Below are 11912 nucleotides of genomic sequence, written 5' to 3' on the forward strand. Positions count from 1 at the left end.
ATAATCTCAAACCTGTCCTCTTTCCAATGAGCCATGCTGCTTCTCTACATAGTTAGCCCTTAACAAATATCACCATTATAATTAGTATTAACTGAATTATTCAGTTCTTTGAGGGCCCCCAACTCACTCTGCCATTCGTACCTGCAAGTGAAGTTTAACCAGAGTCTCACCACAATTCTTTGTCTTTCGCATCAGGATTAAGTAGGTAACAGTGGGTGCCATTTGCACAACAATTTCAAATTTTCTAAACTGTCCCCTAGAAACAGTCCTAGTGTTGGCTAACAGCTCACACACCCCTAGCACCCAGACTGATTCACACTTAAAGGCTTTTCAACAAATAAAATGTCCTCATTGGCAGGGATCTAATCTACCAACTCTACTATTTTGTGACCCCCCAAGTACTTAGTACAGTCCTCTGCACACAGTAAGCAATCAATAAATACCACTAATGGATAAATGCAGGAATCATGTTCATTGTATACTTATTATGTGTAAAACTCTATATTAAACACTTGGGAGAATACAGTACAGTAGAGGAGATAGACAAGATCCCTGGAAGCCATGTGGTTAGTGAACAGTGTATGGACCTGGGTTCGCATCCTGGCTCTACCACATACCTGCTGTGAGTAAGTCATTTAACTTCACTGGGACTTAGTTCCATCATTTGCAAAATGAGGATTCAATGCCTGTTCTCCCTCCTACTTACTGTGAACCCTATGTGGGATATTAATTTGTTAATTAATTCATTCAATCTTCATATTTATTGAGAACTTCCTGTCTGCAGAGGACTGTACTAAGTGCTTGGAAAGTACAGTACAGCAATAAAGAGAGACAGTCCCTGCCCACAACAGGCTTACAGTCTAGAGCGGGGGAGATAGACATCAAAACAAGTAATCAAGCATCAATGTTGATAAATAGAATTGTTGATATATACATATATAGATAAGTGCTATGGGGTGGGGAGAGGGAGGAAAGAGCAAAGGAAATGAGTCAAGGTGACATGGGAAGGGAGGGGGAATTTAGGAAAAGGGGGCTTAGTCTTGGAGGAGGTGAGCTTTCAGTAGGGCTCTGAAGGGGGGAAGAGTGATTGTTTGGCATATTTGAGGAGGGAGGGCATTCCAGGCCAGGCCAGACGTAGGACGTGGGCGAGGGGTCAGTGGAAAGACAGGTGAGATTGAGGCACAGTGAGAAGGTTAACAGCAGAGGAGCAGAGTGTGTGGGCCGATATATAGAAGGAGAGAAGGGAGGTGAGGTAGGAATGGGCAAGGTGATGGAAAGTTTTAAAGCCAAAGGTGAGTAGTTTTTATTTGATATGGAGGTTGATAGGCAACGACTGGAGATTTTTGAGGAGAGGAGTGACATGCCCTGAACGTTTCTGTAGAAAGATAATCCAGGCAGCACAGTAAAGTATGGACTGAAGTGGGGAGAGGCAGAAAGAGGGGAGTGGGGAGGCCAGAAAGAGGCTGATGCAGTTATCAAGTCGGGATAGAATAAGTGATTGTACTAACGTGGATGGAGAGGAAATGGTGGATCTTGGCAATGTTGTGAAGGTGAGTCCAACAGGATCTGGTGGCAGATTGTATTTAGATGTTATCAATTTAGAGATGATAGTTGAAGCTTTGGGAGTGATCGAGTTCTACAAGAGAGTGAATGTAGTTGGAGAATAGAAGGGAACCAAGAACTGAACCTTGAGCAACCCCAGCTGTTAGGGAAAGGGAGGGGGTGGAGGAGCCCAAAAAGGAGAAGATGAAGAATGAACAGCTAGAGAGATGAGGAAAACCAGGAGAGGATGAAGTCAGTGAAGCCAAGTTACGATATGTATTGAGGAGAAGGGGATGTTGAACAGCATCAAAGGCAGCTGAGAGGTCGAGGAGGATTAAGATGAAGTAGGACCTGTTGGATTTTGCAAGAAGGAGATCATTGGTGACCTTTGAAGGGGTAGTTTAATGGGAGTAGAGGGGGCAGAAGCCAGATTAGAGGGGGTCCAGGAGACAGCTGAAGGAGAGGAATTTGAGGTAGAAAGTGTAGACGACTAGCTCAAGGAGTTTGGAGAGGAAGAGTAGGAGGGAGATGGGGCAATAACTGGAATGGGCTGTGGGGTCAAGGGAGGTTTTTATTTGGATGGTGGGGACATGGACACGTTTAAAGGCAGTGGGGAAGAAGCCATCAGAGAGTGTTTGGTTGAAGATGGTAGATGGGACCTGATTATCTTGTATCTACCCCAGCACTTCATATGGTGCTTAGGATATATTAAGCACTTAAATACCACAATTATTATAATGATACAGTAGAACTAGTAGACACATTCCTGCTTGCAAATAGATCTTTTCCCCTTCTGCTTCATATTCTTTCTTCAAAACAGAGGACACAGGGCACCCTCTGAAGCTTGAAGATAAGCTGCTCAAAACTTCTGAATAAATGAATAAAAGGAAACACCTTCCCATGATCAGTTGTAAACAGTGAAATTCATTAACATGGGCAGTTTGGACAAGCCTCAACTGTCCATAGATTCAAGACTAGTTTATGTAAATGTGTGGATAGACACTCCAAAAATAAGTTGCTAGAGGCAAGTGGGGTGCAAATTAGATTTGCTAGGCAGTCATCCCTAAACATGTGGTTGGTTGTTAAAGAGCCATCTATCCAGCTCTTTCAAATATCCAGAACCCCGGACTTGATGGAGCATTGCTCTGAAGGAATAATGGCATAGGTTATCTTTTCAGATTTTTGCCTTCCTAATGATCTATTCCTTCAAATCTAGTTCTTTATCTTTCCTAAATGAGTAATGACTGTGCATTTCAGTGTTAAGATCATTTGATCTGACAAGATTCTTAGCACAGCAATTAAGGCCTATAACAAGAAACTTACGAGAACCAGCATGACCTAGTGGAAAGAGCATGGCCTTCTGCATCAGAGGACCTGGGTTCTAATTCCTGCTCTGCTACTTGTCTGTTGTGACCTAATTTCTCTATGCCTCAGGTACCTCATCTGTAAAATTGGGGATTAAGACTGTGAGCCCTATGTAGGATGGACACTGTGTCCAGCTTGATTAGCCTCTATCTACCCCAGTATTTATTACAGTGCTTGACACATAGTATGCACTTAACAAATTCCATTAAAAAAATAAAGTAACTCCATCAAGAACAAGACTGCAAGGAAACAAATGCACTGAAGAGGATCAAACAGTCAATGGTACTTATTAAGTGCTTACTCTTTGTAGAACATTGAACTAAGCGCTTAGCAGATACATTCCCTGTCCACAACAAGCTTTTATTCCAGGGGATGGAAAATATATTAATATAAGCAAGTAATTTATAATATATAATTGAAAGAAATGTACATAATTGCTTGAGGTTGAGGATGGGGTGAATATCAAATGCCCAAAGTTCCCAGATCCTAGTGCAGAAAACTTGACTGTATAAGGACACTATCAAGACTAATTTGGTCTCCTGAAATATTGCATTTTCAAAGGAATTATTGAGTCTTAACTAGCCACTCAGGAAGATAAACCCCAGGATGAAGAGGGAGAGGCTTAGTACAGTGCTCTGCACACAGTAAGTGCTCAATAAATAAGATTGATTGAAGGCAGTGCTTCATACATAGTAAGAACTTAAATACCAAATTCCTCATCATTATTATTATTATTACTGTTACTATACTTATGACTATAGTGCACACTATAAATGCTCAATAATACCTTTGATGTATTGATGTCGGAGAAGGCTGTAATAAAAAGACATTGGAAGAAGGATTGTAATTCACAGCATGCCAATTATGTCCTGCTATTCCAGTTAGGAAGCAAGATATTTTAGAGTTTCCAGTGCCTAAAGCACTATTTATGCCATATTCAGATTATTTCTTAAAAATGCCCAGCCAGATGTCTAAAAACATGTTTTGTGGGAAAATGCTGATCATAAAGTATTTCAGCCTTTAGACTATCTAGAATAAGACAGAATGCTTTGCCATCCATAAAGGTTGTTTCATTCCCTCTTTATTATAATGAATTTTCTATCTTCAGATGTCTTATATATAATGGTTTTTGAACCTAGGTTGAAAACTAGTCCAGCAATCCTGTGATTTACTATTCACTCATTTTCATTTGTGCTTGCCTTTGAAGTGTGAATATGTAAGATAACTGCATTACAAGCCCCTTGAAAAGCTGGATTTTTGATCTTTCACTGTTTTATAGGCTATTTTATATCTTCTTTTTAAACCCAAGTCCTTGCACCAAACAGGAGACTGCCCTTGGCAGTCTGGTATTATGACCTTTGACCCTATCTATCCCCTCCCACCTTTTCTGCCAAGATCACCAAGAGGAAGGTAGGCCCAGGAAAGTGTCCTCATGTCCTGACTTTCAAGAGAAATGCTATTATTGGCCAGAAAAAGCATCACACTATTATCTGCTGCTATTGGTTCAGTTTAATGACAAAGGTTTGGACACAAATTCCCTCCTTCTTTTTTTAATCAAATGTCATGGCCAATCTCACTGTAAGAGGCAGCCCTTGTCTCTTACACCAGGTCCACTTGTTTTAATTTCAAAATCTAATTCTAACTGCCAGAAGTAATTTCTGGGCTGTAACTTCATTTCCCAGCAGCAAAATACTCATCAGATAAATTTATAAGGCATCATGCCGGAAGCTTTTTCAAGTTCCTACTCAGAATTCTTATTATACCTACCCTCCTTCCTGCTGGGATGTTAAATGCATTTTTTGTTGAGGCAAGGCCTGCCCAACTTGCAGGGTAAGCTGATTCAGTTAAAGATGGATTTAAAATGTTGCATGAACCTGCTTGGACAGTATCAGCTGATTTTCAGAAATTAATTCATCCACTGGAATTATCCCCCTCACAGGTTTTTCTTCATTTAGCAGGAAAGGAAATAGGTTGAATGTTTGCTGTTCAATAAATGAGCCTTTGTTAAACCTAATTGCGGTGATTTTTTTTTTGTATGAGGGGTTTTTTTATCCCCTTAAAGAAGATTTAACTAGCTAAGATTTCAAATGGATGTGGTTCTATATGCCCTCATGTTCTAAAATAATCAGTTTCTTTTTGCTTAAAATGTCAAATCCCCTTTCTTGTCCCTCACTTATCCATATTTTTTTCAGTAGCACTGGAACGTGAATTGTCTTGTTCTGCCTAATGTTTTAATATGAATTAGTTTATTTGATGTAGGTTTGCTATCATCATCAACCCAAAGCATTCATTTCTTCTCTGGCCCTGATTAGCATGATCAATCAATCAATTAGTGGTATTTATTGAGTGGTTACTGTGTGTAGAGCACTGTACTAAGCATTTGGGAGAATACAGCAGAGTTGGTAGACACATTCTCTGCCCACAAGGAGCTTACAGTCTAGAGGATAAAGCCATAGAAGAAATAACTCATTGACTTGCTAGACAGACCTTAGGTAAAAGAGGAGAATATTGAAACAGACCCTGAATGAAGCTAACCATGTATTGGGGAAACATAAGGCTGTTGGGTTTTTTTTCTTAAGGCAAGGCCTGTACTTTGAAAATTATGAGCTTTAAAGAGTACATGAACATTGTTATTTTCAATTCAGATAACAATTGGTGATAATAATAATAGTATTTGTTAAGTGTTTTTATATGCCAGGCAATGTTCTAAGCACTGGGGTAGATATAGGTTTATTAGGTTGGACTCAATCTCTGTCCCATGTGGGGCTCACAGTCTTAATTCTCATTTTACAGATGAGGTAACTAAGGCATAGAGAAGTTAAATGACTTGCCCAAGGTAACATAGCAGATGGGTGGCAGAGAAAGAATTGGAACCCAGGTTCTTCTAACTCTCAGGGGCATGCTCTATTCACAAGGCCATGCTGCCTCAAAAGCTTGGGAGAAAACAAAGATGCCATACTTGGAGTTTTCATTCAGTACATCATTTGGATCATTGCAGTGAGGGCTGAGGAGAGGGGGATTGTAAATTTGAGGGTGGAATGGTGTCTGGAGCTGATATGAAGGCTCTGGAATAACCACACTTGGCAGGTCTAGGATAAACATAATGGCCAAATTCCCTCACTCTTCTTCTTAGTTGAAATAAATGAATGCTGTTGTCCCCTGCCAAACCTCCCTGCTAAATATTCAAAGTGAACTGAATTGAGGTGTATAAAATACACAGATAACAGCAATAAAATGTTTATTTCTTAGCTAAATTAATTGAATAAATGATTCCCTTCCTTATCGAAGTATATCACTTTGCCAGTGTAAACAGTCCTTCCCTCTAGCTTGACTCCTTTACTAGATGAATAAAATCAACCCTTACCCACCCATATGCTAGTTTAGCAGTTAATCTCTGATAAGACATTAAGATTGAACTTCACATTGTGCTTTAATAGTTGATTTTTTAGTATCCTAATTTGTTTCTGAAGGTAGACTATCTATAGTGATAAAGTCTACATCTGAAAGGAAGAATCATGTAATGATGATTTTAATCTTCAATTGAATTCAAATACATTCAGGCATGAAACTATTAGACTTGTCATTTCAGCATTTATTCAGAGGTGTGTGATAAATCAAATTCTGTGACCAATATAGTACTTGAACTTGGTAAATATTTTATCAGTGGTAGTCATCATAATGATTATGCACTGTTGTAATAATGAGACAGTCTTGTAGCTAAAGCACTGCAATAATATGATGTTACAGAGAGTTATTTCCCCTTGTAGGAATATCCCTGATAAATGTATCTTGCAGACATTCAGAGCAACTTTATTATAAGAGGGTTATAATGTTTGACCCAGAAATAACTTTAGGATAATGAACAAATAACCATTTATCTAACATTCATTACTGAATGGGTACATTTTGTATTTTTTGCTAAAAATGAAATGATTAATGGACTTTAATCAGAGTTAGCTCAAATTTGCTTCACACTGATAAAAGATCTGCTATAGAAACCCTCTGTTATAGAAACCTCCCATTTTGAGTTCCATTTTGGAAATGCCTAAAATTGTAGGGTGAAAATTTGGGGTAATTACAAGATAAAACAGATTAGACAGGATTCTGTCCCACATGGGGCTAGCTCATCATATCAGTGAAGATAAAAGGACACATACAACAGTAACAGTGGAAATCCAAACAATAAATTGGAAAATTAGAAATACAAGACCAAAGTAAACAAAGCAGCTGCTGTGGTTTAAGGATTAAACAATGTAACTAAACACAATCCCAGGTTAAACAAAGTAGCTAAACGGTTCCAGAGTGTAAAAAAAAAAAAGGTAACTGCACATGGTTTCAGAGTAAAACAAAGTAGCTACACAAAATTCTTGTCTGGAAAGATCCCTGTACCCCTCATGGCTCCAGGCAATCTGCTCAAAAACTACCCCAGCCTCCCCAGCATTCGAATAGTGGCAATTGTTACTGTTAAATCATGGCAGGGGAGAGAGGGAAGGGCATTGATGTGATGAGGGCTTGAGGCAGTGGAATAAACTATCATCCAGGGCACCACATAACCCCCTTCCTTAAATGGCTCAAATATTTTCCATACTCTTCTCTGTGGCAGAGAACCAGTATGGTCTAGTGGAAAGAACACAGGCCTGGGAGTGTGGAGATCTGGATTTTAATTCCAACTCTTCCATTTTCTGGCTAGGTAACCTTGGGCAAGTCACTTAACTTCTCTATGCCTCAGTTCCTCATCTGTAAAACTGGAGATAAAATATCTGTCTTCCCTCCCTATGATGCCCTGTGAGGAACAGAGACAGTATAGCATCTGTTTGTGTCAGATCGACCCTGCCCTTGGCACAGGGTAAGCCCATAACGACCATAATAATTACTGCTATTATTATTCAGCTCTTCTCCTGCCACCCAAATAGCATCTCTCGATTGTCTCAGCTTGGCAACTCTGATTTTGACTTTCCTGGCTCCCTGTGTCAGGGTTAAGACAAGATACAATTGGGTGGGGTGGAGGATGGAGATGGGTGATGGGGCCCAACAGAGATCAGGGAGAAGCTCAGTGGTAACTGTAATTGTGCTGTGGGAAACAGCATGGCCTAGGGGAAAGAGCATAGGTCTGGGTTGGCCAGGTGGGCCACCCACTGAGGGGGCTGGGCTTTGAAGGGGAGACGCATGGCCTAGTAGGTAGATCATGGGGCTGGTAGCCAGAGGACATGGGTTCTAATCCTGACTCTGCCCCTTGCCTGCTGTGTGACCATGGTACGTCACTAAACTTCTCTGTGTCTCAGTTCCCTCATCTGCAAAATGGGGATGCAATACCTGTTTTCCCTCATAATTAGACTGTAAGCCCTATGTGCTACCTGATTATCTTGTATTTACCTCAGCACTTAGTTCAGTTCCTGGAACAGAGTAAGTGCTTAATACCATTATTATTATTGCTTATTATGAGCTATAAACCATTTCATGTGCTGGTGAAAACACAAGATAATCACAGTTGTCTATTAACTGCATTGTATTCTCCCAAGCACTAAGAACAGTGCCTTGCCCCTTGTTAAACCTCTTAATTTGAGTATTTATTGTGTACAGAACACTTTACTAAGCATGTGGGAGAGAACAAAGTAACAGAGCTGGAAGACACATTCCATATCTGTATGGCATAGAGGAGGGATGTTGAATATCTCCAGAATTTCCAGAATTTAGCCTGGGTGGCACAGGTGAGAAGTGTTCAATAGAAATGTGAGATGACTGGAAGACAGGATTTGTTCAATTGTATTTGTTTAGCACTTAGTGCCCAGCACTGTTCTAAATGCTGGAGTAGGTACAAATTAAACAGGGTGGACGCAGTCCCTGTCCCATATGGGGCTCACAATCTAAATTGGAGGGAGAACAGGTATTGAACCCCCGTATTACAGTTGAGAAAATTGAGTCACAGAGAAGTTAAATGACTTGTCCAAGTTCACACAACAAGCTCAGGTAGAACCTATCCCACCGACGACCCCTGGGCCACGTCCTCATGCGGTCCTGGAATGCCCTCCCTCCTCACCTCTGCCAAACTAATTCTCTTCCCCTCTTCAAAACCCTACTTAAAGCTCACCTCCTCCAAGAGACCTTTCCAGACTGAGCTCCCCTTTTCCCTCTGCTCCCTCTACACACACCCCAACTCTCCACAGCTAAACCCTCTTCTCCCCCCTTTCCCTCTGCTCCTCCCCCTCTCCCTTCCCTTCCCCTCCGCACTGTACTCGTCCCCTCAACTGTATATATCTTCATTACCCTATTTATTTTGTTAATGAGATGTACATTACCCTGATTCTATATATTTGCTATTTTTTTAATGAGATGTTGTTCCCCTTGATTCTATTCATTGCCATTGTTCTTGTCTGTCTGTCTCCCCCGATTAGATTGTAAGCCCGTCAAAGGGCAGGGACTGTTTCTGTTACCGATTTGTACATTCCAAGCGCTTAGTACAGTGCTCTGCACATAGTAAGTGCTCAATAAATACTATTGAATGAATGAATGAATGAATGAATGAACTCAGGTCCTCTGACTCACATGCCTGTGCTTTTTCCACTAGGCCATGATGCCAGTATTCATATCTGAAACAAGCTGCAGTGTTCTATTTCAATAAAATGCTACTTCATCCCTCCATGGGTGTACAAGGTCTTTATTTAAAAGAGTATTGACTTTTTTATTCTTTTCAACTCTAACCTCACCATCTGCTGGGCTTTGGGGTGTTTTGTTAAATTGTACAAAAGAAACTCTTTCGATAGACCTTGCATTCTCATTGCATCTTGAAAAGATTCTGTGCTATAGAAATAGCAGGTAATGTTCACACCTCCCAAAGACTGTACCAGCCTTCTCTCCTTTAATCACTTATCAAATTTAATCTAATTAACTTTTGAATGAAGAAGATTTTCTTGTTACCTCCTTGAGGTAAGATGTTATTTTTTATTCAGCATCTGGGTCCAAAACCATATATTTGCCTTCCATTTTATCTCATTTCTAAATATTCAAAGGTTTTTTTCCCATATCTTCACATATCTAAACTATAACCCATCATGGTTATGTAATAGTTTCTATGTTCCCCAAATGCCTGTTCCAGATCTCTGCACCAAATCCCCTATATATACTTTTTATGGAATTTAAATACTTGCTCTGTGCCAGGAACTCTGCTAAGCATTTGGCGTAGATACAAGGTAATCAGGTTGGACACAGTGCTTGTCCCATTTGGGGCTCAAAGTAATAATCTCCATTTTACATATGAGGTAATTAAGGCATAGAAAATATAAGTGACTTGCCCAAATTCACACAGCAGACAAGTGGTGGAGTCATGTTAGAACCCAAGTCCATGTTCTACCCACTAGGCAACACTGCTTACTCACTCACTCACCCACTTCTCATTACTCAGTGATGTGGAAAGGGAATGTGTTTACTAACTTTCATTCATTCATTCAATAGTATTTATTGAGCGCTTACTATGTGCAGAGCACTGTACTAAGCACTTGGAATGAACAAGTCGGCAACAGATAGAGACAGTCCCTGCCGTTTGACGGGCTTACAGTCTAATCGGGGGAGATGGACAGACGAGAACAATGGCAATAAATACTAACTCTGTTGTATTGTACTCTCTCAAGCAATTAGTACAGTGCTCTGCACACATTAACTTGCATGTTGACAAATGAGCCAGTTTAGAATTCAAGAACCCATAAGCTTCCTTGTGCTGAACTCTGTGTGCTCTCTATAATCGTATATGATTGCAGGCTTCTTTGCAGAGTCAGATCAGTGGCATGAACTGGCAATATTCCTGAGAAAGATAATGTTGGTATTTAAGTGTTTACTATGTGCCAAGCACTCTTCTAAATGCTGGGGTAGGTAAAAGTTAATCAGGTTGTCCCATATGGGGCCCACAATCTTAATCCCCATTTTACAGATAAGGTAACTTTGGCACAGAGAAGTTAAGTGACTTGCCCAAAGTCATACAGCAGACAAGTGGAGGAGCTGAGATTAGAACCCAAGACCTCTGACTCCCAAGCTGATGCTCTTTCCACTGAGCCACCAGGAAAGATCTAGGTTATATACGAACCCACACCAGTAAAACTCTCCACATGACCCAGGATTTTCATTTGGCACTCTGAGCCAAATGCCATCATCAAATTTTGTCCTTAGCATACAACAGTGTAAAGATAGACAAAGACGTAGAAAACTGAATCAAGAAGGTTAGAATGTCTTTTGGGTGGTTGATAAAGTGAAGTAATCTGGGGCTTCCAACTGTATGCCAAAGTAATGGTCAATTAAATTGCTGTTGCAGCCATCCAGCTTTCCTTAGCACAGTGAGAGCTCGAACAGCATCAGAGAAAAAGGAGCCCAAAATGGGCATAACAGAAGGGTAAATTATCATTATGGTTTTTAAGTGTTTACTACGTGTCAGCACCTTTCTAAGTACTGGGGTATATACAAGTCAATCACTTCGGCCTCAGACCCTGTCCCACATGGAGCTCATAGCCTTAAGTAGGAGGGAGAGCAGAAATTGAATTTCCCTTTTACAGATCACTAAACTGAAGCACAGAGAAATCAAGTGACTTACTCAAGGTCACACAGCACCTGGCAGACTAGGATTGGAACCCAGGTCCCTTGTCTCCCAGCCCCATTTAAATCCACCTTGTAATTAACAGACATACAGACTGTCACTTGTATCCAACTTCTTTTGGCCACCCTTGATGAACCATGTCATGGTGAAGAAATGCTTACAGGAAAGAGATGTGATTCAAATGGTCCCACTCCATGGTCTCAAAATGGTACAGTCATTGTCTGCTCTCTCTACTCCATCACAGATAAAGCTTCTCTCTACTCCATCACTGATAAAGCAATTGAGAGTCTCATCCTATTATTTCTTGTGGATATTTGATCTTATGTTTTAATACTAGTGTTTAACAAATTTTCTTTAGTTAACCTGAAGGGAGAGGAAATTTTATTCATTGATTGTCAGGTGAGCAGAGTGATTAGTTTGTTAGTCA

Source organism: Ornithorhynchus anatinus, chromosome 3, assembly GCF_004115215.2.
Source record: "Ornithorhynchus anatinus isolate Pmale09 chromosome 3, mOrnAna1.pri.v4, whole genome shotgun sequence".
Taxonomy (NCBI): Eukaryota; Metazoa; Chordata; class Mammalia; order Monotremata; family Ornithorhynchidae; genus Ornithorhynchus; species Ornithorhynchus anatinus.